Source organism: Pongo abelii, chromosome 17 (genome assembly GCF_028885655.2).
Source record: "Pongo abelii isolate AG06213 chromosome 17, NHGRI_mPonAbe1-v2.0_pri, whole genome shotgun sequence".
NCBI classification, from domain to species: domain Eukaryota; kingdom Metazoa; phylum Chordata; class Mammalia; order Primates; family Hominidae; genus Pongo; species Pongo abelii.
This window is the reverse complement of record NC_072002.2, coordinates 91558914-91576481: the sequence shown is the minus strand read 5'-3', so window position 1 is coordinate 91576481 and position 17568 is coordinate 91558914. Positions and strand designations below refer to the sequence as shown.

Here is a 17568-nt window from a genome sequence, read left to right as displayed (position 1 = left end):
CTTAGGCAGATAAGTCAGCCCCATTCGGTATGTTGTTATTTTTATTTATTTATTTATTTTTTGAGATGGAGTCAGGCTCTGTTGCCCAGGTTGGAGTGCAGTGGCATGATCTCACCTCACTGCAACCTCCGCCTCCCGGGTTCAAGCGATCGTCCTGCCTCAGCCTCCCAAGTAGCTGGAATTACAGGCATGTGCCACCAGGCCTGGCTGATTTTTTTTTTTGTAGTTTTAGTAGAGATGAGGTTTCACTGTGTTGGCCAGGCTGGTCTCCCTGACCTCAATTGATCCACCTGCCTCGGGTTCCTAAAGTGCTGGGACTACAGGCGTGAGCCACTGCGGCGGGCAGTATGTTGTTTAAAAAGGCCCTTCTGTTACTTCTGGAAAAACAAAGGGGTAAGTAATTACCCTCCTTGAACAAACGAGGCGATCATGTGGCATGGCTTCTCCGGTTTGGGAGTTTTGATTCTTATTTTCACTGTAGCTTTTTGCAAGTGATCGCTCTCTTGAGGTGTGCTCTGACATTGCTTGCACAATTCTAGAACCTCTCTAGCCCTGAACAGAAGCAGGGTAGAGCTACTTGTCTTTCATGAGCAACTGGGGTCGTTGAAAAAGGGAGGAAAACAGGATCGATCAGCCCTCTTCCTCCCAGTTTTTGTTACTGTGCGGTGGCCGACTTGCCAGCTGCTCAGGATGGTGGCCTCTTGCTTCGTGTTGATTTGGGGTCTTAGAGGTTCATAGGTGATGGCCACTGTGGTCGCTTTTGTAGCCCCGGATGTTACTTTGTATTTAGATTGTATCCCTTTTATTGGAAGGTCAAGGAATGTTCTGACAATTCCAGAATGCTCATTCCAGGCACCAGAGAGCGGGGGCCTGGAAGGTGGTAACGGGGAGGCAGGAAGATAGGGAATGGGCTCACAGCCTTGGCGAGGGATGTGGCCCTCAGCTTTGATCCTCAGTGTCCTCGTCTGTGAAACGAGGGTGGCATCACAGAGACGGAGGAGGACCCTGGACGGTGAGTGCAGACAGAGGCACCTCCTGTACTCTGTGCCAGGATGAGGATTTATGATTGCTAACAGCACCAGGAGTCATCGGAGTTCCGCCTGTTTCAACCTTCGGGTGAGTGTTGCCCCTTGCTGTGTTTGGTAGGCACATTCCAACAGAACGAGTCCTGGTCCAGAAATGCAGTGCGGTGTTTTCTGGGCATTCTTCCCATTTGTTAGTGGAAGCATTCCTTGGCGTATGTTGATAGTGGTTAAAAGACGGCATTCTAGTGCGGTGGACGTGATTCATTATTTGGGACTGGTGAGACAGACCTGCCCGATGCCAAGGAGGCTGCCTGCGTAAAGACCCCACCCGGCGTTTCTTTATCATTAGCATGTTCCTTCTTGTGCCTGTCGGATCGCCTGTTCTTAGCCTGCCTGCCACCGTCTAACCTCGTCTCCGGGGGCCTGCAGTTGGCCCTGAATCCACCCGCGTTGTGATGGATACCCACTGCGCTCCAGGAGCAGTGCCTGGTGTAGCGTGAGGCTTCCAGTTCTGCCTCCTGCCCTGGCACTTCCTGAAGCCCCCCCGTCAGGTCCAGGGGAGGTTGGGCCATTCTGACCTGGGCTATGGAGCTGCTGGACGTTTAAAGGCTTGGTATTGAGAAGTGGTTGCTCTTGGCATCATGGCAGACAGTACTGGAATACATTCCAAGGGAGGCCACGCGGTCCCCAATGGGGTGCACACGGCTGCCATGTCCTGAATGGCACAAATCCTGGGCCGAGCTCAGGGGCAGCTTGGCATGAGAGGCCTCCCTGGCCAGCAGTGGAGGGCCAGAGTTTTCTCCCACAAAGGAAGCTAGGACGGCTGTCCTCAGAGAGCTTGGGTGCCTGTGGAAGGGCGCAGTGAGGTTGAGTGGATGATGGCCACAGGTCAGGGCTGTCACCGGCCCAGGATTTCCCGAGCTGGCACTGGGTCCAGTGTGCCTCCAGCAGTGACCGTGCATGGAAGAGAAGCTGAAGCTCGGGGCAGGGAGAGAGCGCCCTACGCACAGGAGAGGGGTGGCAGGTGGGCCCGGTGCCCCGTCACTGCTGCAGCATCTGGCTCTGTGCAAAGCTGGTAATCCAGGCACATGGGCGCGAGTGTTGCTGGTAGATTGTTGGAAGTGGACATGCGTGTTTGCCTCCAGGTAGGGTATTTGAATGAGTGCTTTTGTAGGTTAAGAGATCACACACATGTGCTCTCTCAGACACACACCCACACACCCCCTCGGGTGCACTAGCACACGCTCACACATGACACTCAGTCTCTCTCATGTCCACCCAGCTGCTTCCACACTCACTGTCATACACTCTAACCTTTACATGCAGGCATGCACACACATGACGGTGAGGCCTGGCATTGCCCGCAGTGTGTGCCCCCTCCTGAGGGTCCCGAGCGCTACTCCTGTGCCCTTGGTCCTCTCAGGGACAGGATTTCCTTTGTGTACCTCTCTAGAAAATGCCCCCTGAAACATCTGTGTTGGGAGGGAGAGCGAGCCTCGTGCAGGATGCTTGCTTGGGAGAGAAGCCCAAGAGTCTTTGAAAATAGGAACCTTTTAACTCCACCCCACTCACGTTTTCTTTTTCATAATTTTCCTTGCAAAGCACCTTTTTGTAAGGACTTGGGCCTGTCAGGAATTGGAGCTCCATGCACTGCAGGTCCGCAGTGCTGTCTGTAGGGTTTTGGAAACTGCAAATATAAGTGAAAGGATGTAAAATGAAACTCATGTTTACTTTTCACATCAGCTTTAAAACAAAACGACTTTGTCAAGGATTTCTGTTTGTCATTTCTCATTAAGTTGCAGTTTCCAAGACGCTATAGATGATGTTAACTGAGGACCTACTGTGGCACTTATTAGCTAAGTAAATGATGGCATTGAAGCATCAGGAGGAAAATGGCCCTCTGCGTATTTAAAACCATGGTGCGCCTGATGTGCGAGGTAAACGTATCCAGCCGAGGTGGGTATCATTTCAAATAAGTAGCTGCAAAGTACATTGGGCCTTGAAGGTGAGAAGAAGCTTATCTCTGCAGAAGTAAGAGAGTATTTTCCATTTGTGTCCTAGTGAGCTGTCTTTTCAGAGAGTGGCATGGAAAGGAATTTTCCTGCTAGATTCCAAGACTGGATCGACATGTTCTTACAAAGGGAACCTCCTTGGGTTTAAAAAAAATGTTGATTATTTCTGGCACCCTTCTGTCCCTGAGACCCAAGTCAGTGGTGGGAGTTGCCCCCATATCACTCTTTTTAATTTTTATTTTGAGACAGGGTGTGAGTCAGCCACCTAGGATGGAGTGCAGTGGCATGATCATGGCTCACTGCAGCCTCGACCTCCCCGGCGTCAGGGATCTTCCCGCCTCAGCCTCTTGAGTAGCTGGGACCACAGGCATGTGCTGCCACGCTCGGCTAATTTTTATTTTTTAATCTTTATATAGAGAATGGGGTCTTATTATTTTGCCCAGGCTGGTCTTGAACTGCTGGGCTCAGGTGATCCTTCCACCTCAGTCTCCCACAGTGCTGGCATTACAGGCCCCGCCCAATCCCTCTTTAAAGCATGATTTTGCACTTGGATTTAGTTTTGGAAGATTTCTTATTTAGTTAGCATAGTTTCCCTTCAGGGCTTTAAGAACTAGTTTGAGATAACTGCCCTTCTCAAAGAAAACAAATATGGCTCTGCTTATCAAAAGTGGAGATATGTTCAGTTTAAGAAGGAGAGAAAGCTTAAAATTGTTTATAATTCCTGAAGCTCCTTGTTGAGAACTTTCTAGAGAGGAATCTTACGTGCAAGGAACATTTGTAGATCTTTTTCTTTGCCACATACATGTGGTGTAATAAACGTATACCTACACATGCTTAAAGGGGATGTCTTTTTGTTCACTGCGTGTTGTCTTACTGGCAGACTGCATAACCCTTCTCCTGCGCTGTCAGCTTAATTTAGCCTGATGACACATCTGAAGCCTGTAGTCTTCCGTTTCTGTGGCTTCCACTGTTGCAGATAAAACAGGTGGTACCTGTGCGTGATTTACCCAGCCTCACAGCACAATATAACAGAGGCATACTTAGTGCAGCAAAGTGATTTTGGAAAACAACAAAACTCAGAGTAAACGTAAAACAAGAAATTGAAAGCAGTATTATATGTTTGTATGAATAGCTTGGAAAAAGGATTTTAAGTGTAAAGCTGAGAAAGTATTTGTGTTTAGGATGGAGCCACTGGCCCCCCCCACCCCCCAAGCCCCCCATGTGAATCAGTGAGTTTCGCCTTCTGAGTTACGTTACCCAGATAAAGATGCAGCAGCAGAGTCTCGACCTGCGTCTTCATTCTGACCGTCGGGTTTGACCGTGTGGCCCAGTGAGAATGAGCTACACACACATTCCCGGGAGGAGGCCTGGACTGTGGATGGCAGGCTAAAGTTACGAAGCACATTGAGGGTGTCCTGATGCTCTGGACTTGGGTGGACTCCTCCTTAGCTTGAAGCTGTGGGTCCCAGAAGGCTGGCCGGGATAGGCTAATCCCTGAGCCGACTTTAACACACTGGTTTATGTGACTTAACACCAGCTAAGTGGATGACAGTCTCCTTCTTAGTTATTGATGGATAAAATGGAAGCAAGATTTTGGGGCCTTTAGTTGAGCAAGGTCTCCAGCGTGCTTATCTCTCTTGCCTCCAATTCTTAGTCATCCAGATTTTGTTTTGCAGCAAGGTCCCTGAATAGGCACTACTGCTCATCGCCCCAGAGGTAGCAAGGCAGAAAAGGGTTCTGCTTGAGCAGTTTAAGCTGCCAAAGAAATCAGGCCAGGAGCGTGAGCTAAAGTGAGCATCTATTGTTTCACGTTCGCCAGGGCTCCTGAGAAGAGGGGCGAGCACTGATGCTGTCTTTATCTGGAGTGACAAAGGAATGAGTGAGTTTGGTGGCATCTAATTATTGATGGGACCCACCATCCTCCTTGAGTTACAGACGATATCTGACTGTATGAGGATGCCGAGCCCAGTCTCCGGGAGGGGAACCGGGGAGGTAACAATGGTCTCTCTGGTTGTCAATTGTGTTTATTAAAGAATAATGGAATAGCAGCTCATTTAGATAATCGAGGTGGAAGCACACTTTGGAGTCATTTTTCAGTACCTTGTTGGTTCTGTGGGCAAGCTGCACACACACGCTCATTTTCTTTCTCTCCTACAGAGGTTTGTGCATGGAGAGCTCTGTGTAGCGTGTCACGTGTGTTAACTGCAGAGTCTGTGAGACAGACTTGCATTGGTGCATCTCACGTGCCTGTTGAGAGTAAGTTTTTAAGTAGCCTCCTCTTTCACCAGGTACTTGTTTCTGTGGTTTGTTTTCATAAAGGCAAATGTAATTTTCTTGAATCAGATGTGATAGTATCTGGAAACACAAGCATGGGCTGCCAGGGGCTTCTCCTCGCTCTCCTGCTCTGCCCTTGGCTGTGCTTACACCCTGTTGAATGGGAGCAGAGAGGCCTGGGTGGGCCTGAATCCTTGAAGTCCCCCACCTGTGCCGGCAGTGATCCTTTCCAGCCTCCATCTGTCCCCGAGCAGTGCCTTGCACATCTGTTCACAACATTTGCATTGGACAAATCAGAGAAAAGGAGTCTAGGGTTGTGTGTGTTGCTGTGTGCCTCCAGGTTGGGGTAGGAGAGAAGTTGCAGGAAGAGAGAGGAAAAATGACCATGGTCTTAGAATGAATGCATTCTTCGACTGCATAGACCCATGACTGTTCTGACCTTAATTTCAAACATGGACCTTCTGTGACCAAACGGACTATCCAGATGTAGTCACTGAATTAGTGTCATGGTCTTCGAGTTCTTGGAAAATGTTTGCAAAGCAACTGTGTGACTGCTGTTTGTCTTTCTGTTTGACTTAGGACAGCTTTCCCCCATTAAAGTGTAATACTTTATTCCCGTATAACCCAGGCTGGGATAAAGGGTAGATAGCTCTCCTCTTTGGGGACCAAGGGGATTGGGGGTGGGGGGGTTGGCAATTCTGAAGTTAAACATTATGCCTTGTTACGTTTTATATTTATTTTTACCAGAAGCTGTTGCTGGGCAAGATGTTTTGGCTTAGAAAAATGCACCCACCCTCATTTCTGCAAGGTTGTTTATGATCACTTCAGGTGCAAAGTTTTCTTAACTTTTGTAGCTGAATAATGTAACAACATTGTTACAGGGAGTTGCAGTGGAATTTTGCTTGTTTATCCTTTTTTGTTTCCTGCAAGGAAAGAATAGATCTTCTTTTATCTTCAAAACCTGGAACTTGCAGCAATGTGTCATTAAGTGTGTTTGAAAAAATATTTTTAGACAGGCAGTGCAGGGTAAATCCTATGGAGATGTGACATCACGTTTTTGTCAGGAATTGCTTTTTGTAAACATTCTCTGATAGATCACTCTCCTTAAGCGGCTGAAATAGCCAACTGCTTTCAAAGGTGCTGTGTATGTTAGTGATAAACTAGGTCATGTTACAGTTGTTATTGGCAGTAATGGAGCTGGAAAATTTAAACTGGTTATAGTACATGTGCTATATATAGTAAAGCATTTGGGGAAGATTTGTCCTTTTGTAATTTTGATCATCTTAAAGTATTGATTGGTGTTTGTACAATGATAAACAAAATCTTAAGTAATTCCTTGCACGATACGCCTTTCAGCTATCCTATCAAAATCTTCTCAGTTTCAGGGTATCTATTTTTTTCTTTTAACAAAAAATGCGTAAGCAATTGCTTAGAATTCGGTAAAATTGATTATTGACATGTTTGTTTTTCCTCTATGAGCTCTTAATGAAGGGATTTTTTTGGGCGCTGACTTCTGTGCTGAACAGCACTACATCGGAAGGTAATGTTTAACAGAGTGCTTTATGGCTTACTGCATATAATTATCTCTCTTTGTATTCTTGGGCACAGTTCTTTCTTTCATTTGATGGTGGGGACTTCTAGGGTCTTTCACAAAAAGCACAGAGGGAAGAGAGAATGTCAGATAGGTATTAATTGCAATCTGTATTCTTATACTAGGAGAGAAATGTTGGTTTTAATCAAGTGGTTGGAAAATAGGACTGTGTGTTTGAGAGGTGAACATTGTTCTTTGCTGCTGGTTTACATGGCATAGTATATACAGCTTATTTGTAGAAACAAATTTCGTTAAAATATATTTTATGATAACTCATAGAAATTTCAAAAAAGCATGTTTAGTAACGACTAGGAAGTGTCACTCAGTAAAAAAATATGAGTTTCTGCACCATTGTTTTGTTTTCACTGCTGATCATTTCTAAGAAAAATTTTAAGAAATTTTATATTAAGACACTGAATTAGTTAACAGTTTCCACAGTTTTGAGTTTAGGCTCTGTAAAATTTTTAAGCCACTTTTAAATTGGGTTCTTGCTGCAGTTCATCGAAGGCCTTCTGATTTTCCATATTTGTTTTAAAGATAGAAATTGATGAGTTTTCATTTTCTCTCGTGTTCCCTAGGTTTTCAGTGTTTCTGAGTTATGCGCAACTTTAGCTTGAACTATGGTAGTGTAGGATGTAGACAGAGTCAAAGTGAAAACCCAGTGCTTCCACGGCTTTTGTAATGAATAGCCAGTGATTTGTTCTGTTTTTGTGGGAAGGAGAGCGGCCCCTCAGTGACCACAGGACTTCATCTGAGCCGTGGGTTTGGGGGAGATGCAATTCTAAGCTTCTGGAAATGGGGCTCTTAATGGAAATGTTGACAAGATCATTAACTATACTAGCAATGCTGGCTGCTCCAGAAGCCTGGATTTACCTCCAAATCCCTAACGCCAGCTCTTTGTGGCAGACGAAGGGGCTCTAAACAGCACATTTATCTGCAGAAAATTATGGAGCAGGCTCTGGATCCTGTTATTTTTTAGTTTTGTGAAGTTTACTTTTTTAGTGATTGGCAAAGCAACAACTTAATATTAAGACAGGAAATAGTAAATAGTAAATGACAAGTAACAGTAATGCATTAATTTTGGAGAGCAAAAGAAAGGTAACGAGGCTTCTTCCCTTCTGATATAAAAATAGCCACCCCCTTTTCTTCATTTTCACACGGACACTCCTTTATTAAAGTCTCTAGAACTACCTTGAATTTCCCAGGATATGGTAAGGACTGTGGAAAGAAAATTTCCATATCCTTCCTTATTTTTTCTTGGACTTTTCTGAATGTAATCCATAATTAGATTGTGTATTCAGCTGCCCCTCCTCCCCCAGGTCATATTTCAGTAAAAGGACACACGGGCAGCTTCATACTAGTGATGTTCAAGGGACTTCGAGAATATATTGTGATACTGTCTTTACTCTTAGCAAATGTTCTTCTATTTGAACTTATGTGGAAGACAGAGTTCTCTCTTTTCTCTTGGACCAGGAATTAATTTGGGTTTTTTGACAGTTTGTGGTAAACAACTTCATAAAAGGTAACCTACTTGCGGAAGAATAACATTTAGGTCATATATGCATTTTGGCTATAAATAGCGTGATGACTCCAGCCCGTGGTCTGAGGTGCAGAGCCGGAGCAGGCTGTGCTTAAAGGATCAGAGTTCGCATACTAAAGCCTTATTACGGACAGTTCCTTACATTTGGGGACTAGCATGTTGGCACTTGCTTTGATTTATTTGGGGGGTGCTAAGTAATTTAAAGAGAACCTTTGTTTTAGAAAATGGGGTTTTGTCATTCTCCTTCACTCTACCTCGTTTTCTGAACAAAGCCGGCTGGAGACTTTACCTCTAAAATGAATGTTTTGAGCAGAAAGACCTAAGCACATTGTTCTCTGGCTGCCCCCACATCAGGTCTGTTGTGGTCAGGGGGCCGCGTTGCTGCTGGCGGCTGCTCCCTGGGATAGTGGCGTTTTGTGTCCTCTTTCCCCTAGTGGGGGAGGTGGGTGGAGTTTCTTGTGAATGCTGCCGATTCTGGTCGCCTTTTATTCATTTCTTCTTCTTAGAGTGGAAATGTAGCTGGTTCATAATGGATTATTGATTGGTCTGAGAACAGCAGCCGCCTCCAGGCCTGTCATCGGCCGTACTTACTCTCCCAATAGTGAATGCATCACTTTATGGGGCTCTTCGGGACCCCAGTCTGGGGACTATAAGCCTGTAATTGTTACTGGTGTACAGAATGGTTTGTAGGGAGAGGAACTCTTCATTGTTGTGATGGAATTTTCCCCCATTTGTTGAGAGAATAGGCTTTTTGTCTCAGTAGTAAGATAAGCTTGTCCAGGATGTTAATGATGTATTTTAATTCATGGTTCATAATACTACAGTGTAACTAGTGAAGCCCGTCTCATTGTTTCCCAGAGAACAAACACACACAGTATACTCAAACACCAACTGGGCCTTGCACCCACTCAGCACACGCACGGGCTTCTGCGCAGACCCTGTAGTAGCTGTGGCCGGGACAAACCGCGTCTGAGAGTCACCCTTCAGAAACGCACCAGCGTAATTGCTCTTTTAGATTTTATGATTTGCCTTTTGGAGCCATCATACGCCTTTGCAGACAGCCCTGTAAATATCAGAAGCATTCTGTCTGCTTTGAGCTTTTTGGCGTTTTCCCTCCCTCCCCGATTCCTCCCGTTCACTCCAGCCCCTCCTGAGGAATGCCCTGTCAGCGGAGATGTGCGCAGGACCGGGCTGTCACCCCCCTGCACCCGCGGACATCCATCCCGGGCTGACATCGGTGCCCCCCCCAGCCCGGAAGGTGGTCCGAGAGGACGAAGACGGGGATAAGTAAAGCCACATGGCTTCGAGGGAGCCAGGGCTGTTTCAGGACCGCGATAAGGTTAATTCATGAACCAGAACTGAAAAAAATGCCAAGCTAGATAGGCATTTGGAAAGCAGCACCCACTTCAGTTTTGCTTCCCTCCCCTGACACGTGCTGCTTGTGGGGACTCCGTGCAGGAAACGGGACTTTCAGTTTTCCTCTCGCTCCTTTGTTCCTCCCTGGTGTCTCCCAGTCAGCTTTGCTTGGTTTCCGCAACTTTAAGCGTTAGATTGTTTAGGAAATGACTCTAAATATGAGAGTATATTTGGTTAGCCTTCTGGTGCCTTTTTCGGGATAAGATTTTAATAAAGTTAACTTCGATAGTTGTAGGGAAATCAGTACAAAACCATTCAGCTTTTGTTTTGTACTGGTTTAATTCACAGAGCAGAAAATGGCAAGATTTCCTGTCGATTCAGAGACATAGTTATTATTTTAAAATGTGAGATGTTTCACAGTTTTTCCCTGATAACGCCATATTTAACTGGTCAGAACATTATTGTTGCAAATAAGGAAGAGGAAACCTGCATCGCGTTACTGATTTTTTACTTCGTGAAGTGCTGGGAGGGATAGTTAGGAATGCCAGAATACACTCAGAATGCCAGAATACACTGAATTTTGGCTGATGTTCGTGAGAGTTCGTGTTGTCCACAGAAGGCTTTGCGACTGGAGCCTATGGGTGGGTTTCTTTAACAGCTCTGGGCAAGCCTCTGAAACATCAGAAAGCGATCTTTTAAAATAAAACACTGCTTTTCAGTTGAACCAGGTTCCTATTATTCAGACGATTTTTCTTTGACTTTCTTTTGAAAACTTGAGTTAACTAAAGGTAGTTTCCCAACCTGCATTTGTTACAGCCCTGGAGCTTCCGTGGGGCCTGGGGAGGGTGCGGAGTGGGGGAGGGGGAGGGGCAGATAGGGGAAGAGGCCTACCAGGTCCCCCAGAGCTGCTTTGCTGTTAATTGTGTTACTGGAGTGGCAAGTAGGATTTATTTTTTTAACTTTTAGGAAAAATTTGCCAAATTCGGAAAAATGGAAAGAGTTAGAAATAAACACCCCCCCCCCCACCTTTAGTTTCATGAGTTGTTAACATTTTGGTACATTTGCCTTCTCTCCGTCTCTCTTTGGTAAAAACCAACTCTAAATATTTCATTACATATCTCCAAAGAATAAGACCACTTTCCTATATTACCAACTTAACACAAGTAATAGTAGTTCTCAAATATCCTCTAATAGCCAGTCCATATTGAGGTTTAATTTCTACGAAGAGTTCTGGAGCTACCGTATGTTTGAATGTGCTCGTTGTAAATGATTATAGCTGTTGGTCAAAGAGTTTTTAATTGTGTTAAATAACCTGTTGTTGTATAAACCATAAGGGCCCAGTGAATATATAGAGGTGTTCCTATTTAGCTATTTTGAATCCAGCTTTCTAGCTGTTATTTTGTCCTTTTGCATTTATTAAACCATGTATTGTCATTGCCAGTGACCAGGTACCTTTGCACTGATATTTCATTCACTTATTGAACAATTACTTATTAATCCCGTCTAAGATGCATTGAAGATTTATAGTGTAGTAAATAAACATTGTGGCTTGCATGCATTAATTTAAATTTTACTGGAGTATGATAAAATAGATATCATTGCTATCATTTACATTTTAAAGATGAAGAAATGGACTGAGGAACAGAGAGGCTAAGACACTTGCGCAGGGTCACACAGCTGACCTCAGGTAGTGGCAGAACTGAGTTTTAATCCCAGGTAGTCTGGCTGCCCCTCACAACTTGTTGGGTCACCAGCCTCTTATCATTGGCTGAAGGAGGTCAGGAAGGCTGTACTGTACCTGGGTGGTGGTTGGTGAGCCTCATGACAGGTGGGGCAGGGACGCAGGCGTGAGGGCCAGAGGGGAGCATGAGCATGGGTACTGGGAGGCTGTTGGGCCGGAGTAGGGCTCAGGGCTCTAGACGCGGGGGTCCAGGGCTGCTGTGGGGTTCAGACGCTGAGAAGCCAAGGTGAGGAGTTTGGCTTCATCTTGCAGACTTGGGGAGCCTCTGAAGGGCTGGGAGTCTCCTGGAGACCGGCCTCATCTGTGCTCTGGAACAATGGCTTTGGCTTGAGTTGGGCACATGGATTCAAGAGTGAGTTGGGAGGTGCAGCCGACAGGACGTGGGGTTATTACTGGGCACTGCTGAGATGGCGGGGGAGAAGCCAGGGAGGACCTGGTGTTTTGTGCTTGGGTCGTGAAAAGTACTTAAGAATTCAAGCCACACCAGTGTGGTTCTCAGATGAGCCTCAGGTTCCCAGGGGAAAACCTGGCCAATTCTTGCAAATATAGTGAATCGCTTCCCTCCTGGCCTTCTGGAAACTTCTCCTTGTCTTACTGGTGCGCTGCCAGCACGCTTTGATAATGGTATGCTTCCCTGTCTGATTTTGAGTTCCTTGAAGCCAGGTGCTTTTTTTGAGTCATCTTAGATTGTCTGGCTCCTGATATGAGGCCTTGCACTTGTTAGGTGCTTAGGAAGTGCTTGTTGCAGAGATACCCTCGTTAGCCCCTGACCACACCGCCCTAGGACTGGAACACCTCTAAGGAGCCTGCTGTCACCTGAAGGTCCTCGGGGATGTGGACAGAGGCTGCTTCCGCTATGTTTGCGCTGTACATACCCCCTGGCTTTGTGAACATGGTTTTCTTTCTGGCTGTATGTGTTGGATCAAGGCTTTGCAGTGCTTGTTTCTAAAGAAGTTTCTGTAGCGTCAGTGGGGTTAACCCTGGGTACACATTTCTTCACACCGGGAAGTGTTTCAGCAGCTTACCGGGGCGTGTGTCAGGAAGTGACTTTTCTGCTCTGTATTATTAGGTCAAAAAGGCAGTTCTTCCTCACTTACAGAAGGGATTGATTAGTTGAAATACTGGCCCACAGAGTAAATTTATCCCAAATTTAGCAAATGTAAGTAATCTGGAGAAAGTCACTTAATTTCAATTGTATGATATAGGCAAAAAAAGAAAGACAAGGAAAAGAAAAAAAAATAGTATCCAAAGGTACAGCAGTAGCCTTAATATACATGTCTTTAGATGTTTTTAGATGTTTACCTGATTAGTTTTAAAATGTAGCTATATATTTTCTACTTTATATTTTGTCCTTCCTTCAGCCTCTCCCCTTTTCCGTTACAATGTATTTTTATGTTATGAGTAAACAGTTTTTTCAAACGTTTTACTTCTTCCTGTTTTTTAATAAATGTGATTGTTACCTAAGTTTTTCAAAATGAAATAAATTTTTTTATTTCAAAAATTATATAAGGCATTTAAAAAAAGTGGCCTCGAACTGTTCATTACATCTCTGGAGAAACACACACACACACACACACACACACACTCACAGCAAGAGATCCATTGGAAATCTGCTTTAAAACCCTAATCAGCAAGTCATATTTATGCCTAAACAATTAAATTACGGTTTTATCTGGCAAGTTCCCAATTCCAGCCTTGGAAAAAGTTTGTAATACATCTTACCAGAACAACAAAACTGTGATTGAACACACAGGCACACCGTGTGTTCAGATGGGTCCCTGCCGTCCGAGGTGCGTGGGCGCCATATTGCATGTCAGCTGGACACATGCTGTACCCTCCACCTGCCTTGGCTCCGAACACCTGTGTTGTTGCAGAACCTTTCCGTATTCACGGTGGTTTGGGTGGCAGGCTCGTATGCATAAGTTTCATAAGGCTGGTTATCTCCAGGCCTGTGTGTTAAAGGGAGAGTTGGAACAACTTGTATTTGGCGTGCGTTTGAGAAAGTGGAATAGAGCAGCCCAGGACGGAATGTCTGCGGCTGGAACTGAGGTAGGTAACACTTTATCACAGGGCGCTGCTCCTACGTGAGGCACGCCCCACTGGGGACCAGGATAAAGGTGGAGAAGGCATCCCATCGAAAGCCTCCTGGCTTACAGGGGTTGGCGGGATTTAAAGCACAGCCCGTCGTGCCAGCAGGGCTGCCGACGTCCCGATAATCCTCCTAATTGGGGCGGCCGCCCATGGCGTGTTTTGAAGTTGGAAGCTCTGAGGACAGCATTCTTGTTCTTGTTTTGGAAGGGATGCCCTTGTCTTAAATAGCAATTTTTGCCTGCAGCTAAAAAGAATGATTACAAAGATCTTTCGATTTGGCCACTGAGTAACCCCTTAGGAGAGTTCGTTGCAGGGAATTAATTTTTGACTGTTTCTTTAACATTTGAGAAACTTTGCTAGTCAACTGTGGACATCAGGAGAGGATCACTTAATGGACCCCTGGGCAGAGGCAGCTTTGCTCGTGTTTCCTTAAGATAATGGTGGTTTGGGCTTAACTTGGTTACTGTTTCAGCACTTTTTCCATTTCTACATTTATGTATCTTTCCCTTCTCAGGGTTCTTAAGTCCTCTAAAAACACATCCTGTGCAGTTCTCTCAGGGATTTACAGCAGGGCTTATTTTTGAAAGATGGGACAGGCGGAGAGGTAGTGAGCAGGAAATCGGAGAGAAGGAAGAGCTTGCTTTGTTGATCGCAGGGCATCGTGGATGCTCCTCCTTGAACGTCTGCCTGTAAATTGCAGGGCTCTGCAAGTTTCGGGGAAAGCTTTTAAGTGAGTTTAAGGAAATGGAGACTGCATTCTCTAGTCACTGGGTGCCTGAGGGCCAGGGTTCAGGCTCTAGCTAGGGTGGGGGTACTGGGGAGTCAAGGCTGTGCAAGGATAGGATGGGTCCGATGCTGGCACAAGGGCCTTTCAGATGTACAAGGGCCACGCTCCTTGATACCGTGCCATCTTCCGCTCAGCCGTGGTCATGGCCCAGGATGCCGAGGCTGTGCTGCTGAGCTGGGCTAGATGGGCCTGTATTCGGGGTCTCTGGTGATCCACGAGCGAGAGTGTCTGTATTTCCCCAGCACTCCTGGAAGGTACCTGCAGGGCAGGAAGCTGCCTGGGATGAGAAGAGGGGCCCTAAGTGCCAGGTGTGTGTTTGCCTGGATGTCCCTGGGGTCTGGATGCTGTGGGCTCTGAGGGGGTCACTGGATTTTATAGAAGGAGGCATTTGCAAGGGGCTTCGGTGACATGTGGCTGCTTCTTATTGTTTCTCTGTGCCTGACAGAGGAGGGGACGAGTTGAGGGTGTGAAGGACACACCTAGAAAGGCATATGGCTGGTGACTGGGAGCATGAGGGCTGGGACCAGGGTTCCCAACTGCACGTGTGCACTTTGTGCTGAATTCCCTGTGTTGGCCGTGACCCTGTGACCTGCACACTGACGGGTGCACAGCTGCTGGCACACAGCTGGCTGGCATGGAGGCCGCTTCTCTGGGTGCAGACCCCAGGAGCTGCTGCTCTGAAAGAAGGCAGGAGCTGATAGCCCTAGAGCACAGGGTTTTGGTGATTGGTGTGAATCTTTGCACTGAACAAATCTCCTTTTGCTTCATGCTGCACTCGAGGGCTGTCTCTTACGCCCCTGACCAGGCCTGGGCTCCTCCTTGGTGAATCCTGTCTTCGTAGCTGGCCTCTGGCAGTTGAATTCTCTTGAACTGGAGAACTGTCTTGCCATTTAACATCCTTTATAGACAAACGTTAGAGGTCCAGGGGAGTCTGTACAATTATTTCAGAGCCACCAATTTCCAGGATTTTAGTTGTTTTTCTTTTCCTCCCTGTAAACGTATTTTCTATATGATTGTTCGCACTTGTAAGGTTTTTATACCACATCCAGTCACTAAGTTAGATATAAATAGTGTTTCATTCATACTTTGAATATCAGATTCAGCATTTTTGTGGGGGAGTGAACTGGGGCCTGGGGAAGGACGAGGCTTTGCTGTGAATCACTTGCCTTGTAAAATCATCATAAATCATCACACAGCCAACCACAATGTGTGCCAAGACCAAAATCATTTAAATTAGCTTAGAGTAAAAGGTCATTAAGAAATCTTCCTGGTAAGCTTATATACTTCTCCGGTTTTAGGGGAAGTTTTAATGTTTTTTTTTTTGGAGATGGAGTCTTGCTCTGTCATCCAGGCTGGGGTGCAGTGGCATGATCTCAGCTCACTGCAACCTCCGCCTCCCGGGTTCAAGTGATGCTCCTGCCTCAGCCTCCCGAGTAGGTGGGACTACAGGTGTGCACCACCATGCCTGGCTGATTGTTATTTTTTATTGGAGCAAGTGGGTTTTGGCTCCTCTGGGTGGGCATCTCTCTCATGCCCGCTCCGTTGCGTGGCTCTGCTGGGTGCGTCCCTGGAGGAAGGAGCAGAACCTCTGTGTTGCTGCTTTTCATTTGCTGCTGAGGCTGCGCGTGTTTCCTTAGGCGCCTCCAAAGCGGGGCTTTCTGGAAAGACGTTGTGAAGCCTATAATTCTTGATAAGGTTTCTACCTGGCGCTGTATTTGCCTGTGAGAGGGCACAGCATGGGGTCTGTCTTTTCAGAAGGCTCCTGTCTTGCTGTTGTCTGGGCCCTCAGGAGTTGAAGTATTAATACAAAATGCTCAGAATTCCCGACCCCCGTGGGGGAGGTTTGGGGACACTCTTGACACCCCACACTTGATTTTTTAGCTCATGCCCCTTCACCCCGTCAGGTCTATTATCAGTATTCTTTTCTGTGTCCCATCTGCTTCTGTGAAAACCTGGTAGGCTGCAAAACTCGGAGCAAACAGGGAGCTGCCACCCCAGGTCTTTTCGTGGGAGGCCCTGTCATCTTTGCATGGAAGCTGTGTGTTAATGTGTTGTGTGCTTCCCAGCCGGAAATATGGAGCTGCTTTGGGTTTTATAGATGTTTAAGTAGGAGTTCTTACTGTGTGTGAGATTGTAGGTTTATACAAACACGCTTCCCTTCTATGTGAAATCACTTGGGTTTTCAGAACATGGGCCATCTGGGTGCCTCTCTGTGCAGGTCTGGAGCCGGCCCCAGAAGGGAGACCCTCTCTGGGCCCTTGGAAGCAGGAAATGGATTTGTTCTATGCAGAGATGAGCAGATGAGCAGAGCCTGTCCCCAGGGAGTTGTCTGTGCAGCCCCTCCCTCTTGAACACACTCAGGCACTGACCTGAGAGACTTGGCATCTCTCTCATCCTTTCTAACTGGCTCATCGTTCTGCTGCTTTACCTTACCCTGTGTCAGGTGGGATTCCTGTTTTTACTGAAGAGTTGTTTTTCTCCTTGCACCATTTAGGCCTCTTTGGTTGGATACAAGCATTTTGATTCATGCACCCCCCGTCCTTGGTGGGGGCCTGTTCCGTGCTGGACACAGCTACACTCTGGCAGGCTGCCCTTTGCCTGTGTGCCTGGAGGGAGTGGGCCTCTGCCCTCCTCACCCTCTGGTGGGTGGGATGGGCATGCAGGCGGCGGCCACGCAGGGTGGTTGATGCTCACTGTGTTCAGGCTTGGGCACAATCTCTAGGAGCAGACCCAGCCTCACTAGGAGGATGCTGTGGCTTCACCATACAGCCTAGGTGTGTTGCGGGATGTGCCATCTGGGGGGGTGTGTGTCCACTGTAGGATGTCTGCACGGGGACGAAATCGCCTAACAATGCATTTCTCAGCTTTGTATCCCATTGGCTAAGTGGCATGTGACTGTGTGTGTGAAGTGCCGTCAGCTGTTGTCACCACCTGTGCAGCTCACCTTCCATCAGCCCAGGAACTTGGCCCCTGTTCTCATTCCTGCCCTTTTCCTAAACCTTGCTTTCCTCTGTCCCTGATTCCCACATGGTCTTGCTAAGTAGCTTGTTTTCCTCACACTCCTGCACACTCTGGTACTACAGTCTCCTAAAGATTTGATACCTTATTGAGAAGAGAAAATTATTGTGGTGCACAATCGTTAACATTTATG

General features: G+C 46.6%; 1 protein-coding gene across 10 annotated transcripts in view; it reads left to right on the top strand.

Annotated features, from left to right (window-relative positions):
- Positions 1–17568, top strand: part of ZNF516 (zinc finger protein 516) — a 134824-nt gene that overhangs the window by 34537 nt on the left and 82719 nt on the right. The gene's annotated exons all lie outside the window — the stretch shown is intronic.